The 22,906-nt window shown below is 40.7% G+C and overlaps 1 pseudogene; it reads left to right on the forward strand.

Moving 5' to 3' along the window:
• Positions 1-8,028: 8,028 nt before the first annotated feature.
• LOC147459354 (uncharacterized) lies at positions 8,029-18,039 on the forward strand (annotated as a pseudogene).
• The last annotated feature ends 4,867 nt before the right edge of the window (positions 18,040-22,906 follow it).

Here is a 22,906-nt window from a genome sequence, read left to right on the forward strand (position 1 = left end):
TATGTGTTGTTTACACAAGCGTATTTGTCTGTATTTGCATGCTCGCTTGTGTGTGTTTAACCTAGCTGGTATAGAATCTTGGTGGTGCCAAGGTTGAAATCCACTAACTCTTCTCCTTTGACTAGCTTAGAGAACTTCCTTTTCCTGAAAAAGGTTTTCTCTTCATCAAGTATCTCATCCCACTCTGGTATCTTTGCTACTAAGATACGCGAGAGATCTTCTTGTTCCTCTTCTATGACAGGCTGTGGTTTAGCTACTGTCACCCACTTTCGGTTAGACTAACTTGGACTCAGCCCAATTCTTAGGTCTTGAGTTCAACTCCCCTCGTTTGTAGATAGATCTTTAGGTCTCTTGGGATAGTTTCCTACGACGTTAAAATTCTCTTCTTGTAGCTTCTTCTTAACATTGGACAGCTTTGAATCGGCACTACTGTCATCTTTGGTTATGCCATCTTTGATGACCTCCTTTGGTGGCGGCACATGATCCTTGGCACATTGTGTTCTCTTATCCTTTTCTAATAATTAGGCGAATTCAATTTTAAACAAGGTCGTCTACAGTAGACGAGGGCACTGCCTCCAATTAAGGATTGAAATTGGTGGTCAACAACTTGTTGCTCCTGACCGTGGCAATTTAATCTGCCTCTCTGATACACAAATATCAACATAACCCTCACTTTCCTCCCCACGTGATCTATTAACAGATGTCTACTAACATAAAAACCTCGGAACATACACAAGGGATGCTGGTGCAAAAGGAGCCATTGTCAAGGAGAAGTCATTTCAATGCCCTCAAAAGAGGTAGATCTTCCCTTCTTGGCCTACTATATTCCCTCATGTTATGTGCAAATGGCTCTTTTCGATTTAAAAAAATGTGTAGTGTGTATATGGCACACAGATCCTAATATGGCATGCATTCTCATAGCGTGCTGCAAGTAGTGCACTTTACTCAAAGAGATGACTAGCTTAGCTTAGCAACGTTGCTTGCTTCGAAGCTTTTCAGCAGTTTATACAATTAAGAGCTCAATAGCTTGTTGCTTATGTTTTCAAACAGTGTGGTATTTTTTCATAGCAGATAAATCATTGATATTGTGCATTGCGAGTAGGGACCGCTATTGACTCTTAATTAGAATTGTCCATCAAAGTCAATAGCTCATAATAGTCATAACATGCTCTCAGAGTTTGACTAGGCTCTCTAGAGAGCTACATTCAACCTAATTGTGGCTAGATAAATCGGTTTTGGGTCAAATACAAACAATGCCAAAGATTCAACCTTGAGCCTACACCTCGTGGCTTAAGCTACTGTCCTTTGTTTTTTATTTGCTCCTTTCAAATGGCTTATACCATGAATTTCACTATCGTGGAACTCAAGACCTAAGAATTGGGTTGAGTCCAAGTTAGTCTAACCGAAAGTGGGTGACAGTAGCTAAAATCACAGCCTGTCATAGCAGAGGAAAAAGAAGATCTCTCCAGTATATTAGTAGCAAAGATACCAGAGTGGGATGAGATACTTGATGAAGAGAGAACCTTTTTCACGAAAAGGAAGTTCTCTAAGCTAGTCAAAGGAGAAGAGTTAGTGGATTTGAACCTTGGCACCAATGAGATTCTATACCAGCTAGTCAAAGGCGCATATGTACTCTCTCTCTCTCTCTCTCTCTCTCTCTCTCTCTCTCTCTCTCTCTCTATATATATATATATATATATATATATATATATATATATATATATATATATATATTATAAATATAAACGCATATGTACTCTCTCTCTCTCTCTCTCTATGTATATATATATAAATATGAATATAAATATATTTATTTATATATAAGAAATATATATTTATATAAAAAATACAAAAATTAGAATAAAAAAATAAAATAAAAATATATATATACATGCTGACGTGGCAACTGTATAGATTTTCGCAATTCACGCTGAAGGGTTTTTGCGCTAGCTCTTGAGACCAGATGTTTTTAGAACTTGAAGCTTTTCATGGCCAAGGGCCTTTAAATATGAGCCAAGGGCTATTCTCTGGCACGCTCCCTCATAGAAGTGCAGAGGATGGAGAACTGGCATTGTACTGAGTTCAGGGAATATAAAGAATTACCGAACTGGGTGCTAAGGTTTGCAGCCACTGCTCTCTTGGGGTGGAACTGCGCCACTCCCCGTCTTGTGAGTTGTGCATCTCTTTCGGTTCAATGTTATTTAAAGTGTTTAAAGTTGTTCAGTCTGTTCTTTTCCACAGGCATTGTTACGGGAGAGCTGCCGGCTATTCCTCCTGCCCTCCGGAGCCAGCCCAGCTTTCGAGAGTCGGGTCCAATTTGGCTTTCTTATGTGGGGGGGAGGAGTCTTGTGGTTAATGCATCGTGTTGGCACTCATTAGTTTTGTGAGATTGTTTCCATAGATTTCGTTTCTATGCTGACGGTGTCAGGGTATCTCATTGGTACCTTTGAGTATGATACCAGAGGGGATGCGCAGCATGATGCCCCTCGATACCCTTGTTGTCATTACATTAGGAATGTTTGGCGAGCTCGTTGATGTCACGTCCGCAGTGTTGCACCATTCTCTACTGTGGACATCCTTGCAGACATTTGGATGGATATTTATCTACACTCCATTTAGCCGTTGGGATTCGGCAGTGGGTTCCTCAAGGGAAGTTGAGGAGCGCAGGTTTTGTTTTTTGAGATGATGAGATCACTCCCACATGTTTCTTAGTTTTTCAAGGTCGTATGTAGCGGGACAACTCCCCACCACATTGGTTCATCCTGCACTCCGCGATCCGTGTCTCGTGTGGATTCTCTTTGTCTCTCTTTGTCCCGGAATGCGTCCCTTGTGACTATGGCCTATATGGCTCGTAAAGAGCCAAAACTCAAGATTAAAGCTAGGAAAATCCCGACAAGAGAAAACTACCTCACTTCGACACATTGAGGGCAACTAGCCTTCGTTTATTCATCTGTCTCTCTTCTCGATTAGTCTAGCTCCCATGAGGAGGTGCATTGTGTTCTCTTAGGGTGCTTGGGCCTTGTTGCTAATCTTGAGGCTGAGTCAGTGGTCTCATGTGTAGGAACAAATGGCATCAGTAGTAGCATATGTGTGTACAAGGGATCTATCCATCAAGGGCATGTCATATCTATGCCGCACCACCCTTGGTCACTTGTACATGCAACTTTCTATGAGCATGGAGTGCCTTTCCAAGATCTCTCTCTCTTAGAGATTGTCTTATCTCTTTCTACCTCAGTGATCTATCTTCTCCATAGTTGCTTGTATATGTATGTGGCATTGCACATGTTCTCTAGTGTCAGAGGATCTTTTTAGAGTCGAGCGAGATTGGAGTCGAGGTGTCCATCGGATTGGAGGTCAGTCTGCGTCCTCATTGCATCTTTTGCTACCTATTTCTATAGTGTATCGGAACCTTGGTGTCTTGAATGTCTTGGATGTGCAATGTAGGTTGATCTGGTGCTTTATTGGACTTGATTAAGAGAGAAGAAGCTTGTAACACAACGGGCACCACATGCCAACTGAAAAGAATAGACTGAGATAGATGGTTAGCACTTCAAACAACTGAACAGAAAGAAAAAGAGAATTTACACGAGACACGGATGGCGGAGTTCCACTCCCATATTGCAATGGCCCCATACGATGGCGCCCCTTTCGGTATTTCTTTATATTTCTTCAACAAGGTACAACTCTATGGCTCTACTCTGCTTCTCCATGTGGTAGAATCCAAGAGAGAGAGAGAGCCCACAACATGTATTTAAAGGCCCTTGGTCTATACAAAAGTAGCTACACACCCAAACAAGTTCAAAACAGTTCATTTGTATTTCAAACACTATTGTCAAACAAAGTTCAAAGAGTATATTAATACAATTCAATCTTAAAATCATTTGGGGTGGTTTGTGTCAGCCAAACTTTAAGGACGATTGGCTTGTCGTTTTGCTACAAAGTGATGGTGCGGTTATGAATCTGGATGGTCGCATCGTTCTTGTCGTGCCAAGGCATGCCCAAAAGAGCATCACAATTGCCCAACTTCATGATGTGAAAATCTCCACGAGTTGATTGTACTCAACATCCATATGTTTTAGGAATTTGGGATGGATGAAATTTTCGGTGGCTCCTAGGTCGAAGAAGATGGGTGCCTTGAAGACATTTATGTTTCCATAGGCTTTGCATAGTTGATTGGAACCTTCTAGAGCGATGCTGTAAATGTCGGAGACAAGTCCCACCAAAATTTTGGTTCTCTTTGTAGATGGTTGTTCTGAAGGCGTATCCCCTTTAGTAGGACAATTGTTGTAAGTGTGTCCCATCTAGAAGCATTCAAAGCATCGACCTTCTTGGAGTAGGGCATCTTGTTGATATTGAGTCAAATGAGGCTTGACCACTTGAGTCAAGTTGTCGCGAGAACCCCGAGAAGTGGTTCGTTGGGGATGAGAAATCTTAGTGCTAGTCGGTTGCGCTTCTGTAGAAAATTCCAATTTTTCTCTCATAAGTTAGTAACCAACTACAACATGTTCCATGAGCTCTTGCATAGTAGATACTTGTTTAGAGAGACAATATTCCTGTGATGGTGATGGCAGTCCAATTGTAGAGCGCTCGCATTGGTCCTCCAAGGGAATCAACTTGAAGAAAGACACTGGAAGGTAAACATCAAGGAACCTTTGGTTGTAGTCTTGCATGGTTTCTGTGGCAAGCATTTTCTAGGGAGATCATGCAGCTTCGTGCAAAAATATTCTTGAAAGCCTACCAAGCCCTTGGAGCATGCGGCTGTGTAGCAATTGAACTCGACCACTGCATAGCATTATCTTTGAGAAATTCTACTGCTTGAGAGATCTTTGATTCTTTTGTGTAGTTCCCCAAGGCATAGATGTTGTCAAACTATTGTGGAAACTGCAAGGATTTCTTTCTATCTTTCACTTCAGAATTTTACTGTAGTTCCCCCATCCTTGAATCTTTTGGTTGAATTGGTACACAACCGAGGATGTGGATAGTAATAGGGAAAACCATACGCATTGTATCCTGGTGGAGGTGGGGGAGATGGTGGAAACCGTGGTGGAGGAGGTGGTTGCAGTGGGTACACTTCAAGAGATTGAACCATATTTTGGAAAACTCCCCCAATAGGAATCAAAGACTAATTAGATTGTCGATTAGAAGCCCTTGTGCTTTCTAGTGCCGGAGGAGAAGGAACAACCTAAGGCAACAGAGGTGGCAACATGTAATTAAAGTATTTTTCAAAGCTCTGCAAAACTGGGAGATTCTACTGAGGATGCAAGAGTAACAAGGAACGGGCGAAACGCTGCCAAACGTTCCAAAACGGCGTTCCAGACGAGTCTCGCTCCCAAAACGGTTGGGAACGGAACGCCGTTCCGGAACGGGGTGTAACCAGAAGGGTGGTCTGAAACGGGGGGAACGGGGTGGAACAGGAGAAGGAATGGCAGAACGCGGGGCGGAACGGGCAAAATTAGGCATTTGGGGGTAAAAAAAGTAGGCATTTTGGGACATATTTGGGGTAGTTTGAGGGCAAGTTTGGGGGCAGATTTGGGACTAGGCTTAATGGAGGTAATTCAAGCCTTACTTTAGTCGACCATTCCGCCCCCCCCCTCCTCCCCGTTCCCATCTCGTTCTAGAACCTCCTGTTCCCGTTTGTCCCAGGTAACTTTGGAGGGTGTTCTGAGAGAATGTCACAAAGCTCGTCAAGGAAAAATCGCAGATACTCTATGGAATCCAAAAACGAATCTTGCTCTGTCTATTCTTGGCAGGACTGGTATGCTTTCAAAAAAGCACACGATTGAAGCTCTGATATCACTGTGACGGGGACGAGTACCATGTGCCAATTGAAAAGAACAGACTGAGACAGACGTTTAGCACTTCAAACAACTGAATGAAAAGACTTTACACGGGACACAAAGTGGCGGAGTTCCAGTCCGAGACTGCAATGGCCCCAAATGATGGCGCTCGTTTTGGTATTTCTTTATATTGCTTCAACAGGGTAGAACTTTGTGGCTATGCTCTGCTTCTCCAAGCGGTAGAATCCTAGAGAGAGAGCCCACAACACGTATTTAAAGGCCCTTGGCCTGCACAAAAGTAGTTGCATGGAATGCAGTAGTTCTAAAATCATCTGGTCTAAAAGAAAGCACTCATAGGGCTGTTCGTATAACACTACCATGTCATCAGCAGCCAACGCAATTCGTGGAATGTCTGTATAGCTGCCACATCATCAGCTTTTACGCAAGTTAGGGTAGTGTGTGTGTGTGTGTGCGCGCGCTTTATTTTTAAGGATTTAGGTCCCTCAGTCATTTCCATAAGTTTTTGGGGGTTAGGATTTTCAATCCTTACCCAATTTATTAATTGGGCCACTCGGCGATGATCTGCAAGTTGGTAAATCCATCTTCACGGCAGCCAAGACTAGCAACAAAGAGGAGAATGTGCAACAAGAAGAAGAGTTCGTCTAAGGCTTAGGCCCCTCGGCCGGGATCTACAAGTTGGCTAGGGTTAGGCTCAGGGAGTCCTTACCCTCTAGATCTTCAGTGGCCTGACATGTTAGCAGTTTGTGACAAAGCTTGTTGTTTTTTCCTATGTTTTCTCCTGTTTGGGCTGATTTGGGTATGTGTAGGCTATGCCTTGTCTACGACTTCCCCGTCTTCTACGCTTGATTACCCCGACCCCTCTTCACCGAGGGGAACCCCGTAGAGGATTAAGGACACGGAGCATTGCTGGATTGCTTTGGTTTTCTCAGGTGGAGTTCTGCCATGGTTTCTCGCAAGGGGAGCAAGCCTGCGGCTTTTGGATTCAAAGGAGGAAAGATGTTTCTCGTCCTTCTTTATAGATAGAATTGTTTGGACAATAGTGGGATCTTCTTCAACACTTGGGAAGCGGTTTCCTATGGCTGTGTTTCTTCAAGGATAGGGATTGGCTGATTGTTGGATCTTTTGCAAATGCACGTTTTTTCTTGGAGTTGTTGATGGAGTTATCCCTATGTAGGACTTTACGTAGGCTGATATGGAGTTCCAGCCTTCTCTTGCACATGCAAATGTGGATTTTCAGCCCGTCCTGGAAGAGGGGCAACAAGTTGATGACTCAGTTGCACCTTTGTACCAAGTTGCGGATTTTGGATGACAAAGGTGGATTACTTTCCTAATAGAGAGAGTAGAACCTGCAAGGCAAGGTAGTCGAACTGCTTGTGAGTGGAGCTTGCAAGATCAATTGCCTTGCTTGTACAGCCTGTGTGTCCACATGCCATACAAAGAGTGCCTGTGTGTCCACCTGCCGGGCATGTATTGCTACCTCAGGCTAGCAAGTCAATAAGCACCTCTCCACCTCAGCCAACAACCAAAGCTCCTTTCCACATCATCAAGCTGCTTCAGCTCCTCAAGGATAGTCTTCTTAGCTAGAAATTGGTGACAACATGCCTACTTGTATAGGTGCAAATATGTGCCTAGCATTTGTGAAGGTTCACTTTGGCTTCTTTTGGCATATAAGAAATAAGGTGAGTAGAGGCCATCACTAAAATGAAACCTGGTGCATTAGGTGGTTAAAATGGTTTTGTAACAGCTTAAATTATCTCCTTTCTTGGACTTGGCAATAGTGTACTCACAGTTTCAACCTTTTTCAAGTAGTTATTTACACATCCCCCTCACCTAGTTATTTATCAGACATGCAGGATATTCAGCTATTGTGGCAAGATCAAGTTAATGTATTCTTCTAGCTTAAATAACCACGTAGAAAGGCTAAGAATGTGTAACAGTCAATTGAGATATCTATTTCTTTCAATTTATTTCTTGTGAATGTATATGTTTATATTATATTTATTTCATTTACTAAGCTGATCTTGTTAAAGAGCATTGGATAGTAAAGTGTCTTACTTTTCTTAGGGAATTGACCGATGCATATAGCCTTGGATCATCACCAACGACAAGTCCGTTCTCATGGGGCAGAAAATCATCTCCACAAAGGACCAACTAGAGGCGGCACAAATTTCCATCTATAGAGACTTTATGTGACAAAGAGGGTGGTGATGATGGACAATACTGGTCGCGAATGAGTACTTCTCCTAAGACTATCCTACCTTCCATCAAACCACCATCTCTCCATTGATGGCATAACTGAGGAGCCCTATTTAGGCAATGGATATGCAGACATGCCATCGCATATCATTCCTCTCTTGCCTTCAAGAGAAGAAGAGAAGACTCAAATCAGTATAGAGACTTCTGGATAGTGCAGTTGGATGCAAGCAAAATTCAAAGGTATGAATTGTAATCAATTGATCTTTTGAAGAAGTTAAACTGAAGACTTGGAAAAATTTTATATAGAACTTTGGAACTTCAGGTGTCAACGTGATGGCTAGAGTGGGACTGCTACTATCATGCCCATATGCGGTGAAGGAGGGTGGGTGGGGGGGAATGGCAGTGTTGGTGCTATTTGCTCTTATATGTTGCTACACGGGTCACCTTTTGTGTAAATGCATGGACAGTCAACCCCTCGGCATACTTACCACGTACCCAGACATTGGACAGCTTGCACTTGGCAAGATGGGTCGCACAATTGTGTCGGTACGTTTGATTTTATTTGACTGCGATCTCCATATTTGGTAAAAATAATGACACAAACTACTAATGGTGTTTTGTTGTTTGCAGATGGTTCTCTATGCCGAGCTCTATGTAAGTTCGCAACCCATTGTTAAAGGTCAATTCTTGATAATTGAAACAATACATAATTATCCCACTTATATTATGATGATTATTGCAAACAATAATGCAGGCGTATGGTGTGGAGTTTCTCATACTAGAGAGAGACAACTTATCCAAGCTTTTTCCAAACTATCGGTTTACAATGGCTGGAATGGACATTGGCTCATATGCGATCTTTGCTATTTATGCTACAATGGTGTGTGGTTGGAAAACCTCAATTGGCTCTCTGCTCTTTCGTGTTGTGAGTATCCAAGAAATAAATGCATGGATAGTTTTTCCTGCGCATTGCCAATGCTTTTGTTGCGTGTGTGCAAAGTTGTGTACGTTTGCGCACTCAACATGAGTGGTGTAGGTGTGTGTGTGAGTCTATAATTATTTTTAATTTTGTGGTTGGTAGTCATGGGAGTCGTAACAACAATCCTGGTGATGGTCCTCGTGGTTTGGGAGGGAGTTGTCGACGGAGTCGTTTCACCAAAACAACCAGCATCGTGAATTGGCGAGACCTTCCCTTGGTAGTGGGTGTTTATTGTTTTTGCTACTTAGGACATGTTGTTTTTCCAAACATCTACTACTCCTTGAGGGACAAGAGTCGATATACCACGGTCCTCTTGATAAGGTGTCTCCCTCTTTCTCTCTCTCTCTCTCTCTCTCTCTCTCTCTCTCTCTCTCTCTCTCCCTCTCGCTAACTGTGTGTATATGTAAGTGTAGGTATCTATATATATAGATATGTATGTGTGTAGGTGTACATTGTATGTGATTTAATTATAGTCTTCATTTGAAAACATATCAACAACAACCAAAAAGATATTAACACTACCGTTTGATAGTACTTCTTAGAGAGAAACAATAATTATTCATGACAAAATGTTAAGCTCAATCAAATAATAGTATGAGACTTTAATCAATGCATGAGTTCTTGATTGTGAATAGGTAGTAAGAGTACACACTCTTACATATACATACATACATAAGCGTGAGTGCACGCTTACACTATAAGATGGTGGTGTTAATATCAACACTATAATTAAAGCACATACAATGTTAAGGATATTTGTGTTTTTCTTTACCTCGAGTTGATTTTTGTCCCTGTTTTTGTAGCTTTACCTTGTGCTTCCTCTCCTATTTTACAATGCCAGTGGTGGGATTTCGCATGTTTGGAGATGAGACACTATCCCAAATAACATTGAATCTACCGAAGACCAACAAAGCAACCTACTTCGCCCTATTCCTAACAGTAAGTAGATCCTCATACTGGCAAAGAGCATTAATTGAGCTTTATAGTACATCACTTATACACTTATATCCTCACCTTTATGCTTTGGTTTTGTTTTTAAACTTTAGAAATAAGGCAATGATGACTTTAAGTGATTATCTTTAAAAGCACTTCACTCATTCCTTCAACACCTCTCTAGTCTCTCTCTCTCTCTCTCTCTCTCTCTCTCTCTCTCTCTCTCTCTCTCTCTCTCTCTCTCTCTCTCTCTCTCTCTCTCTCTCTCTCTCTCTCTCTCTCTCTCAAGCACGCGCGCACACACTATGTGACAAACATACTCCTTAGGTAGATACACAATTAAGTGTTTACTTCTCTTCCTTAGCTTATACATTAAAGGCAGGCCATTTAAAATGATTTAACATTTCTTATACTTGTTTCTTTTGTGTATACAGATTTTGAACCCGTTGATAAAATATCCTTTAAATCTGAGCATTTTTCTTTGATTCTTACAGTAAGTTTGTACAATTATTGAATTGAATGTAGCCCTTGACCTTAGCACACATTCACTTTAGCTTTACCTTTATCTGCAAGATTTGTCTTTGTTTCTTGGGACATTTGCAACTCTAAATCTAGCATTAATGGTATCTGTAACTGTTGCTTGCTATCTCTTGGAAAAGAGAGTATTAGCATCGTATCTTCTTTGTAGGCCTTGTGCTGGTCTAATCATTGATGTCCAAGGATGATGTCTACAAGCATGTCCTTTGATTGTTTTACTTGGAACTTTACTTGCTCTTCATTCTTTTGGATGCTAAGAATAGCAACCATTTCTTCTTGACTCGCAACCATACCTAGCATTGCTTTACTGTTCTGTCTACTTGGAGTGATTTGGAGGATCCTTTGGATGTTAGCTGGAACCATATTGCACTTTGCTTCTTTATCCAATAGAGCATTGCATCTGACACTCGCTCCATTTGTACTGTTGAGAACTATAGCTATCCTCATTGGTTCTCTTGAAGATTTTTGTCCTGCTTTTGCTATGGTCTCCTCTTGATCTAATTGTGTCTCTATCGAAGGTGACTTGAGACTCTGTTTTCCATTAGCACTTCTATCTGTTGGCAATGATTGAGTGACCTTTGGCATTCCTATTGCTTTCTGGTTGTTTGCAACCTTGTTCTTCTTTACTTCTGGCTTTGATGGCTTTTTCTGCTCAATAGCTTTCGTGGTTTCTATTTGCTATGTTTATCTGCACTTTTTGATGCTTGATCTACTTTAAGCTCTTCTGAAGTTCTATTGGATGGAGATGATTCATCTTCAATAAGCTATGCTTTGGTATCAGTCTCCATTTTAATTGCTTGAGGAAGTTGTGCTGTCGTGCACGGGTGACCAGTCTTGGTCTTCGTTCCTTGTTGTCTCTGATGACTGCATCTTTTTTGAACTCCGTATCTCTAAAACCTTTTGGGCCATTGGTATTCCCACTATGATGTTATCTGGAACATCTTTTGCTGTGATCACATGGAATTGAGAAATGATGATCTGTGAACCTATTTGAATAGCGGTGGAAATGATTCCTCAACATTCTGCTCATTTTTTTCTAGAGAGGCTAATGAATTTAGGAGAACCTTCTAGCTGTGGTTGGCCACATTTTTTCCAAGTGTGAAAAGACATGAGATATTTATCTAGCTGCAAGTCCAGCTTTACTTTGCTTGAGAGCTTTTCTTCATGTTCACCAGTGATGTTGTACTTGATCTTCTTAGGATTTTTGTGTGAATTTACTAACTTTGTTGTGGTTGTGTCCTTGGGTTGAACTTTTTATGTAACTTTCTTGCTTTGATCACCTACCTCAGTTGATCTTGGCTCATTTGGCTGTGATATTGCACCTTTTGATTGCAACTGTTGAGCATTGTCTACCTACATTTGAGTAACCTTTGATCTTAGAAGATCCACTGTACTTTTTGATAGAATCTGTCTCTTCAGAGGAGATTTGATGGTGACTTTTGTGTAGCCTTCTGAACTTTAACTTTGGTTGATTTTGACCTATCTGCCACCTACTTTGGCAGCTTGAAGATTTGCATCATCTTGAAATAATATTTGACTTCAAGTTTAATAACTGCAGGGGTTTGTACAAGGTCGTGAACCTGTTGGTATTCATTGCCATTTGTATCCATGTATGCATTTGTGAGCTTAATCACATGCAATTGCTTGAACACTATTGGGTTGCTTGGATTTTTTGTGGAGATCAGTTGAAATAACAACCATATGATCTTTCAATGGTTTCTTCTTCGCAGGGGTCTAGTGGCTAGAGGCTTTAGGGCTTCTAACTGGTGTTGCATTTCCCGATACAATAGATGAGCTTACTGGATTTGCAGCTCCCCCCTTTCTAGGGTGATCACTAAAGATTTCTCCATTATGAGAGTTCAAAATTGTTTGACTATGGTTTGGTCTCACCTTTTGGGACCGTGGAGGTACACTGTGGGTAGCACTATTGGTCTATCCCATGGGTCTCCTATGACATGAGATTTTGTGGTTTCAGGACCTATGACATCGTAGATTTTAGACTCTTGTCTATATCTACAATTGTTTTAATCAAAGTAGATGCTCGTCTGGTCACAACATCGAAGCTTGATTTTTGATGAAGGAGAGTGTGGCTCTAAACAGATTTAGGGAGGATGGGACTATAATAAATTCTTTCTTTTGAAATGAACCATCCTTCCTTATCTATTACTGGGCACAATTCTATGAGCTGGTATGTGGGCCTTGCAAACACTGGTGGATCCTTTTTGTACAATTTCCCTTTTCGAACATAGTGTGCATATGAATTATGTGGATCATACAATGCTAACATCATTCGCTTTGATGTGTCTCTTAGACTCGTGAATGATTGCACACTTGTGGAACTAGATGCAGAATCATTTGCAAACCTAATGCTCTTTTCAATCGTCGTGATATCTGGACGCTTTGACCAAATTCACGTAGAAATTTGTTGTTCAAAGGATCAATTTTAAGCTTTCAGGTGCCTATGCATCTTTATGTTGATTTTGAACTTGCAATGCTTTTACTGGTGCTTCTAATGGTAATGCATGAACATCTGATTTCATCAAAAGTGACGAGTTAGATGCACTTACATCGAGATTTGTATTTCCATCTTGTTCCATGCTTTGCTTTAGAATCGCCGCGTCCCTTTTGTAAAAGTTTCTTGGACAATCCTCCAGAAAATGTCCACCTTTTCTACCACAATGTGAGCAATACACCATGAATGGTGGTATTTCAACTAGCTCGTCAATCTCAAGCTCTTCTGAGAAGTTTCAGCTTCTGTGCTTGCCAAGTTGTCAGCCTCTTCCTTCAGAACACTGAGAATCAAGTTGTAGACTACTCCGACTTGAGCTTTGTACTGTCTTTGACTTGGTTGTCTGATTAGAATTGCTTCTATTGGTGGCTGATCTGTTGGATATTCCAATTCTGGCTCTCGACTATAGATCTGACCACTATAATCCATGTACAATGACCCTAAATATGTGCTTGTAATAGTCTAATCTGTAATCACATTTGAGTGGTACCCATGGTCATCCAATTCTAGACCCAATTTGCGATGCATTTGCTTGCACTTGTCAGTTTCTGGTCGGTACGATCAATTCTAGCTCCTTGACTGAATTGCAACAACACTTTCAAAAATTGGCTAGAACAATGATATATTTGATCAGTCCCAGTTCCCAAGGATTTTTCCTGATTCTAGGTCAAATTTTGGGCTTTGGTGACACTTTGACTCAAATTTTGTCAATTTTTGTCCAAAATCTGTTAATCTCAGTCCCCAATTAGCAATTTCGACACGCGAACAATGCTCTAATGGCCAAAATTTACTCAAATTTCAGTTTCGGATTGAGTCTTTGTGTGAACGTACCCTGGCCGTGGTCGGCTCTCGATGCAAATACGATTTCTCGGTTTCGCTCGGTTTTGTTTTCTGCTCTTTTTGTTTTCACGACTCTCTTCGTTCTCTTTTTCTCGGGTTTTTCAGGTTGTTCTCCTGCTGCTCTGGTTTGCTTCTTCTAAGTTTCTTCCTTGTGATTTTCTCGACGGTTTTTTCTGCTCATCTAGTCTTTTTTTGCTTGCAATGTGAATTTATGGCGAGGCTGTTTTGCTTCTTTGCCTCTTTTGGAACCTCACTTCTTTTTTAATAATTTCTTTCTGAAATTTTTAAATTTTCTAGATTTTTTAATATTTCTCTAAATATTTTGATTTTTAAAAGATTTTTTTTGAATTTTGTAATTTTAATGATTTTTTTAAAGGTTTTATGAAATTTCTATTTTTTGGTTTATTTATCTATGTAATATTGATTTTTTAATGAATTTTCTGTGAAGTTTTTGATTTTTTGTAAATTTTGAAGCTTTTTAAAATTTTTTACTGAATTTTGGTTGACTTATCTATATTTTTGTGTTTTTAAAACATATTTTTTAATTGTTTTTTTCTATTTTCTAGTTTTTTTAAAAAATTGGTGATTTTTAAAAAGATTTTTTTCCTAATGTTTGTGATTTTTTTTCAAATTTATGTGTGATTTTTTAATTTCTATTTTTGGGTATTTTTATGAGTTTTTTTTGTTTTCTTTTTTATTTTTTAATGTTTTTATATTGTTTTTTGGGGGGGTTTATTAAATAAAACCAAATAAAATAAAACATAAAAAATTAAACCTAGTTCATTAAACTAACTAAAATACTCACCTCTGCTTACCTGGATAGAGTTGGCGTACTGCTATTCCTAATGAAGGCGCACAACAAAGGGTGGTCACTGGTCAGTGGTGGTTGGGGCGACAAGCACGCACGCAGGCTGTTAGTGGTAGAGAGGGAGAAAGAGGCAGTGAGAGAGAGAGTCCAGCTGGCAGGGACGCGACAGGAGGCAGCGAGAAGGCCTAGCCTGGTACGCAGGAGGTAAGGCAGAGAGAGAGAGAGAGAGAGAGAGAGAGAGAGAGAGAGAGAGAGAGAGAGAGAGAGAGAGAGAGAGAGAGAGAGAGAGAGGTACTGCACCCACTGGATGTGGTGAATGTATGGGTGACTAGCAAGAGGTGATGGCGGCAAGCAGACAGTGGTTCGTATGGCGCACAAAGTGAGACGAGAGAAAAGAGAGTGTGGTGGTGGGCTCGGGAGCAGAGAAGAAAATAGAGAGAGAGAGAGAGAGAGAGAGAGAGAGAGAGAGAGAGAGAGAGAGAGAGAGAGAGAGAGAGAGAGAGAGAGAGAGAGAGAGAGAGAGAGTGTACTGCAGCGTTGATTTTGGGGCGCAGGAGTAGGGGGGGATAACGACAAAGGAGAAGGTGGAATGGCATGAGAGAGAGAGAGAGAGAGAGAGAGAGAGAGAGAGAGAGAGAGAGAGAGAGAGAGAGAGAGAGAGAGAGAGAGAGAAGAGAGAGTATAATGAGCGTTGAGAGAATAGGGAAGAAAGAGATTGGGGAGGAGAGAGACTATAATGAGCGTTGAGAGAATAGGGAAGAGAGAGTATAATGAGCTTTGAGAGAATAGGGAAGAGAGAGAGTGGATAGGAGAGAGAGTATAATGAGCGCACCCAAGATGAGCTGGGTAGGATTTATTATTATTATTATTTTTTAAAACCCCAAGAAATTTAAGCGTGGGTTCTCACGGAAACTTACGTTTGCACTCGATTTTCACTCAGAGTCCGAAATCTCACCGTCGAGCCTGGAAGTGATCGTTGCAACCTTGCTCAAGCGCACATCCACTCGTTGAGCTTTGCCGATGCGCGTCGATTTTTTTTTTTAATTCCTAATTTCAAGTCTTGAAATGTCCAAAAATGCTAAAATTGGCAGAAAATTGCTTGAAAATGTTAAAAAATATCCAGAAATCCAAAAAAAGTAAAAAATATCAGAAAATCATCAGCAATCACAATCAAATGCTTTCAACTTGCACATAATCACCAAAAATTGTATTTTTTGCCAACAATACTAATTGCGACAAAATCAACAACCCTGTCCCTGAAAATAGCAAAACGCTCAAAACTTGACCAATGAGGGCACAAAAGCGCTCAAAATGATCGTAAATACGCGCACAAAACAACTCATCAAGATCTCAAGATATCAAACTTTAACTAAATTAAGCGGAAATTAATGAAAAAATTAGTAAAAAATTACAAAAAAATATCCAAAAAATACTCAAAAAATTTCTAAAAATTGTCCACACATAAACTGTTACTGAATCCAGATCAAATCACAATAATCACATTGATTCAATTGCCAATTAATTTCACCAATAAAAATAAAAACTAGGTAATTAAATCCGCAATTTTAGGTTGAAAATTGACACAAACGGTGCATAAATCCCTATTTTGAACTCGAAAACACAACAATTAACCATTAAGTACTTCAAATTTGCAATCAAAAATTGAATTTATCATACACATTAAGCACCTTTTAGGCACACACAGACACACACACACACACACACACACACACACACACACACAAATAATTGACAGTTTTTATCAATTTTTAGGTGCACACAGACAAGGGTTAATCTTGTCAAAATTGAAAAATGAACTCACAAATGTCTTATTGGGCATGACCACTTCACAAATCAATCATCACAATTGCAAAATCTTTATGCACACATTGATTTTTTAGTGCACACACAAGGGAAAAATAGTAAACACACTCTCAAAATTAAGCATACACACACTCAATTAGAATGCACACAGACACGATTTTAATGACTTGCAATTGACCATTCAAGCATGCAATTAGGAAAATTAACAATGCACATTAGCCATGAAACCATCAATTCACAAATTGACAACCATTAAGCATACCGCACAAATTTTGAGTCCGTAAGCACCTTCCAATTTTCAATAACACAATGTGTAGGCCGATTTTGTCGATGCTCCAAAGCCCTAATCTTGCATTCCAACAGTAGACGAGGGCACTGCCTCCAATTAAGAATGGAAATTGCTGGTCAACAACTTGTTGCTCCTGACTATGGAAATTTAATCTGCCTCTCTCATACACAAATATCAATATAACCCTCACTTTTCTCCCCACCTTCTCTATTAACAGATGTCTACTAACGTAAAAACCTCGGAACATACACAAGGGATGCTGGTGCAAAAGGAGCCATTGTCAAGGAGAAGTCATTTTAATGCCCTCAAAAGAGGCAGACCTTCCCTTCTTGGCCTACTAGGGGGTGACAAGGAAACAAGTGGCTGTAAGAAAGGAGGGCCACGTGTGATGGACTAACAACGCTCTCTACAGTATATGATTGATACTCCACTGCTCATCAAAGGGCATGTCTACTTAATCTACGAGGTGGATGAAATGCTTTTCTCCCTTGTATGTTTGGGCAAGTGTGTTGTGTGTGTGGGTATGCATGCCTGAGTCTATGTGTTGTTTATACAAGTGTATTTGTGTGTGTTTATATGCTCGCTTGTGTGTGTTTAACCTAGCTGGTATAGAATCTCGGTGGTACCAAGGTTCAAATCCACTAACTCTTCTCCTTTGACTAGCTTAGAGAACTTCCTTTTCTTGAAAAAGGTTTTCTCTTCATCAAGTATCTCATCCCACTCTGGTATCTTTGCTACTAAGATACTCGAGAGATCTTCTTTTTCCTCTGCTATGGCAGGCTGTGGTTTAGATGTTGTCACCCACTTTCGGTTAGACTAACTTGGACTCAGCCCAATTCTTAGGTCTTGAGTTCAAGTCCCCTCGTTTGCAAGTAGATCTTTAAGTCTCTTGGGATAGTTTCCTACGATGTTAGAATTCTCTTCTTCGTCTCTTCTTTTAGCTTCTTCTTAACTTTTGACAGCTTTGAATCGACACTACTGTCATGTTAGGTTATGCCATCTTTGATGACCTCCCTCGGTGCTGCCACATGATCCCTAGCACCTTGTGTTCTCTTATCCTTTTCTAATAATTAGGCAACTTCAATTTTAAACAAGGTCGTCTACAGTAGAGTCTTATCCTCCTCACTTCAAGTGGAGTTTAAAATTGAAGTTGCCCAATTATTAGAAAAGGATAAGAGAACACAAGGTGCCAAGGATCATGTGCCGGCACCAAGGGAGGTCATCAAAGATGGCATAACCGAAGATGACAGTAGTGCCGATTTAAAGCTGTCCAAAGTTAAGAAGAAGCTAGAAGAAGAGACAAAGAAGAGAATTTTAACGTCGTAGAAAACTATCCCAAGAGTCTTAAAGATCTATCCGCAAACAAGGGGAGTTGAACTCAAGACTTAAGAATTGGGCTGAGTCCAAGTTAGTCTAACCGCAAGTGGGTGACAGTAGCTAAACCACAGCTTGTCATAGAAGAGGAAAAAGAAGATCTCTCGAGTATCTTAGTAGCAAAGATACCAGAGTGGGATGAAATACTTGATGAAGAGAAAACCTTTTTCAAGAAAAGGAAGTAAGCTAGTCAAAGGAGAAGAGTTAGTGGATTTGAACCTTAGCACCACCGAGATTCTATACCAGCTAGTCAAAGGCGCATATGTACTCTCTCTCTCTCTCTCTCTCTCTCTCTCTCTCTATATATATATATATATATATATATATATATATATATATATATATATATATATATATAAATGCATATGTACTCTCTCTATATATAGATAAATATAAATATATTTATTTATATATAGAAATTATAGTTTATATTAAAAAATAAAAAACTAATATAAATAAATATGTATATATATAATTTTTATAAAAAAATAAGAAAATAATAAAAAAATAAATAAAAATATATATAGATGCTTTTCTTTATATTTGCAGCTCAACTACGTTGAAGCAGTCTATATTACATGGTTTTTCTATTCCAAATTAAAAACGACGTAGAGGAGATGGGGCTGCTCTCTTGCGATGCCAACCATCTCTTTTGCGAGTCTTCTTCTTCTGCAGGTGCAGAGAGTAGCGATGAAGAGGATGCGAAGCGCACCCCTGTCCTGCGCATTGCAAAATATCACTCTTCTCCCCAACTATGGCCCCGGAGCTACAGGCAAAGCATCTCTCGCTCTCTCTCTCTCTCTCTCTCTCTCTCTCACACACACACACACACACACACACACACACACACACACACACACACACACACACACACACACACACACACACACACACACACACACACACACACACACACACACACACACAAGACACACTGGGAGACAGCACATACACACACACACACACCCCCCAATACACAAGACATGTACGAGAGAGAGAGAGAGAGAGAGAGAGAGAGAGAGAGAGAGAGAGAGAGAGAGAGAGAGAGAGAGAGAGAGAGAGAGAGAGAGAGAGAGAGAGAGATGATGCTCGACATCCTAGGCATAGACGGTTCCCGTCATTGGTTGCAGAACAACATCCCAAGTATAGATGGGTTGTGGCAGGTCTCTAAGACCTCACGCGAGCAACTGCTCTGCTATCAACCATATACTGTAGAGAGCCATGTTAGTCCATCACACGTGGCCCTCCATTCTTACAACCACCTGCTTCCTTGTCCCCCGTGGACGATACTTCACTGCTCATCAAAGGGCATGTCTACTTAATCTATGAGGTGGATGCAATGCTTTAGTCCCTTGTATGTTTGTCCAAGTGTGTTGTGTGTGTGGGTATGCATGCCTGGGTCTATGTGTTGTTTATAAAAGCATGTTTGTGTGTGTTTGCATGCTCGTTTGTGTGTGTTTAACCTAGCTCGTATAGAATCTCGGTGGTGCCAAGGTTCAAATCCGCTAACTCTTCTCCTTTGACTATCTTAGAGAACTTCCTTTTCCTGAAAAAGGTTTAATCTTCATCAAGTATCTCATCCCACTCTGGTATCTTAGCTACTAAGATACTCGAGAGATCTTCTTTTTCCTCTACTTTGACATGCTGTGGTTTAGCTACTGTCACCCACTTTTGATTAGACTAACTTGGACTCAGCCCAATTCTTAGGTCTTGAGTTCAACTCCCGTCGTTTGCGGATAGATCTTTAAGTCTCTTGGGATAGTTTCCTACGATGTTAAAATTATCTTCTTCCTCTCTTCTTCTAGCTTCTTCTTAACTCTGGACAACTTTGAATCGACACTACTGTCATCTTTGGTTATGCCATCTTTGATGACCTCCCTTGGTGCCGGAACATGATCCTTGGCACCTTGTGTTCTATTATCCTTTTCTAATAATTAGGTGACTTCCATTTTGAACAAGGTTGTCTACAGTAGACGAGGGCACTGCCTCCAATTAAGAATTGAAATGGTTGGTTAACAACTTGTTGCTCCTGACTGTGGAAATTTAATTTTCCTTTTTCATACACAAATATCAACATAACCCTGACTTTACTCCCCACCTGCTCTATTAACAGATGTCTACTAACGTAAAACCTCGGAACATACAGAAGGGATACTGGTGGAAAAGGAGCCATTGTCTAGGATAAGTAATTTCAATGCCCTCAAAAGAGGCAAACCTTCGCTTCTTGGCCTACTACGGGGTGACAAGGACACAAGTGGTTGTAAGAAGGGAGGGCCATGTGTGATGGACTAACAGGGCTCTCTACAGTATATGGTTGATACTCCACTGCTCATCAAAGGGCATGTCTACTTAATCTATGAGGTGGATGAAATGCTTTGCTCCCTTGTATGTTTGGCCAAGTGTGTTGTGTGTGTGTGTGGGTATGCATGCCTGGGTCTATGTGTTGTTTATACAAGCGTATTTATGTGTGTTTGTATGCTCACTTGTGTGTGTTTAACCTAGCTGGTATAGAATCTCGGTGGTGCCAAGGTTCAAATCCACTAACTCTTCTCCTTTGACTAGCTTAGAGAACTTCCTTTTCCTGAAAAAGGTTTTCTCTTCATCAAGTATCTCATCCCACTCTGGTATCTTTGGTACTAAGATACTCGAGAGATCTTCTTTTTCCTCTGCTATGACAGGCTGTGGTTTAGCTGTTGTCACCCACTTTCGGTTAGACTAACTTGGACTCAGCCCAATTCTTAGGTCTTGAGTTCAACTCCCCTCGTTTGTAGATAGATCTTTAAGTCTCTTGGGATAATTTCCTACGATGTTAAAATTATCTTCTTCGTCTCTTCTTCTAGCTTTTTCTTTACTTTGGACAGCTTTGAATCGGCACTACTGTCATCTTCGGTTATGCCATCTTTGATGACCTCTCTTTGTGCCGGCACATGATCCTTGGCACATTGTGTTCTTTTATCCTTTTCTAATAATTAGGCGACTTCAATTCTCAACAAGGTCGTCTACAGTAGACGAGGGCACTGCCTCCAATTAAGAATTGAAATTGCTGGTCAACAACTTGTTGCTCCTGACTGTGGCAATTTAATCTGCCTCTTTCATACACAAATATCAACATAACCTTGACTTTCCTCCCCACCTACTCTATTAACAGATGTCTACTAACGTAAAAACCTCGGAACATACACAACAGATGCTGGTGGAAAAGGAGCCATTGTCAAGGAGAAGTCATTTCAATGCCCTCAAAAGAGGCATGCCTTCCCTTCTTGGCCTACTAGGGGGTGACAAGGACACTAGTGGCTATAAGAAGGGAGGGCCACGTGTGATGGACTAATAGGGCTCTCTACAGTATATGGTTGATACTCCACTGCTCATCAAAGGGCATGTCTACTTAATCTATGAGGTGGATGCAATGCTTTTCTCCCTTGTATGTTTGGCCAAAAGTGTTGTGTGTGTGGTTATGCATGGCTGGGTCTATGTGTTGTTTATACAAGCGTATTGATGTGTGTTTGTATGCTTGCTTGTGTGTGTTTAACCTAGCTGGTATAAAATCTCGGTGGTGCCAAGGTTCAAATCCACTAACTCTTCTCCTTTGACTAGCTTAGAGAACTTCCTTTTCCTGAAAAAGGTTTTCTCTTCATCAAGTATCTCATCCCACTCTGGTATCTTTGCTACTAAGATACTCGAGAGATCTTCTTTTTCCTCTTCTATGATAGGATGTGGTTTAGCTGTTTTCACCCACTTCCGTTAGACTAACTTGGACTCAGCCCAATTCTTAGGTCTTGAGTTCACAACTCTCCTCGTTTGCGGATAGATCTTTAAGTCTCTTGGGATAGTTTCCTAAAACGTTAGAATCCTCTTCTGCGTCTCTTCTTCTATCTGCTTCTTAACTTTGGACAGCTTTGAATTGGCACTACTGTCATCTTGGGTTATTCCATCTTTGATGCCCTCCCTTGGTGCCGGAACATGATCCTTGGCACGTGTTCTCTTATCCTTTTCTAATAATTAGGCGACTTCTATTTTGAACAAGGTCGTCGACAGTAGACGAGGACACTGCCTCCAATTTAAGAATTGAAATTGCTGGTCAGCCACTTGTTGCTGCTGACTGTGGAAATTTAATATGCCTCTCTCATAGACAAATATCAACATAACCCTCACTTTCCTTCCCACCTACTCTATTAACAGATGTCTACTAACGTAAAAACCTCAAAACATACACAAGGGATGCTGGTGGAAAAGGAGCCATTGTCAAGGAGAAGTCATTTCAATGCCCTCAAAAGAGCCAGACCTTCCCTTCTTGGCCTACTAGGGGGTGACAAGGTAACAAGTGGCTGTAAGAAGGGAGGTCCACGTCTGATGGACTAACAGAGCTCTCTACAGTGTATGGTTGATACTCCACTGCTCATCAAAGGGCATGTCTACTTAATCTATGAGGTGGATGCAATGCTTTGCTCCCTTGTATGTTTGGCCAAGTGTGTTGTGTGTGTGGGTATGCATGCCTGGGTCTATGTGTTGTTTATACAAGCATATTTATGTGTGTTTGTATGGTCTCTTGTGTGTGTTTAACCTAGCTGGTATAGAATCTTGGTGGTGCCAAGGTTCATATCCACTAACTCTTCTTCTTTGACAAGCTTAGAGAACTTCCTTTTCCTGAAAAAGGTTTTCTCTTCATCAAGTATCTCATCCCACTCTGGCATCTTCGCTACTAAGATACTCGAGAGATCTTCTTTTTCCTCTGCTATGACAGGCTGTGGTTTAGCTGTTGTCACCCACTTTCGGTTAGACTAACTTGGACTCAGCCCAATTCTTAGGTCTTCAGTTCATT

Source organism: Adiantum capillus-veneris, chromosome 4 (assembly GCF_014529385.1).
Source record: "Adiantum capillus-veneris isolate H3 chromosome 4, ASM1452938v2, whole genome shotgun sequence".
NCBI lineage: Eukaryota > Viridiplantae > Streptophyta > Polypodiopsida > Polypodiales > Pteridaceae > Adiantum > Adiantum capillus-veneris.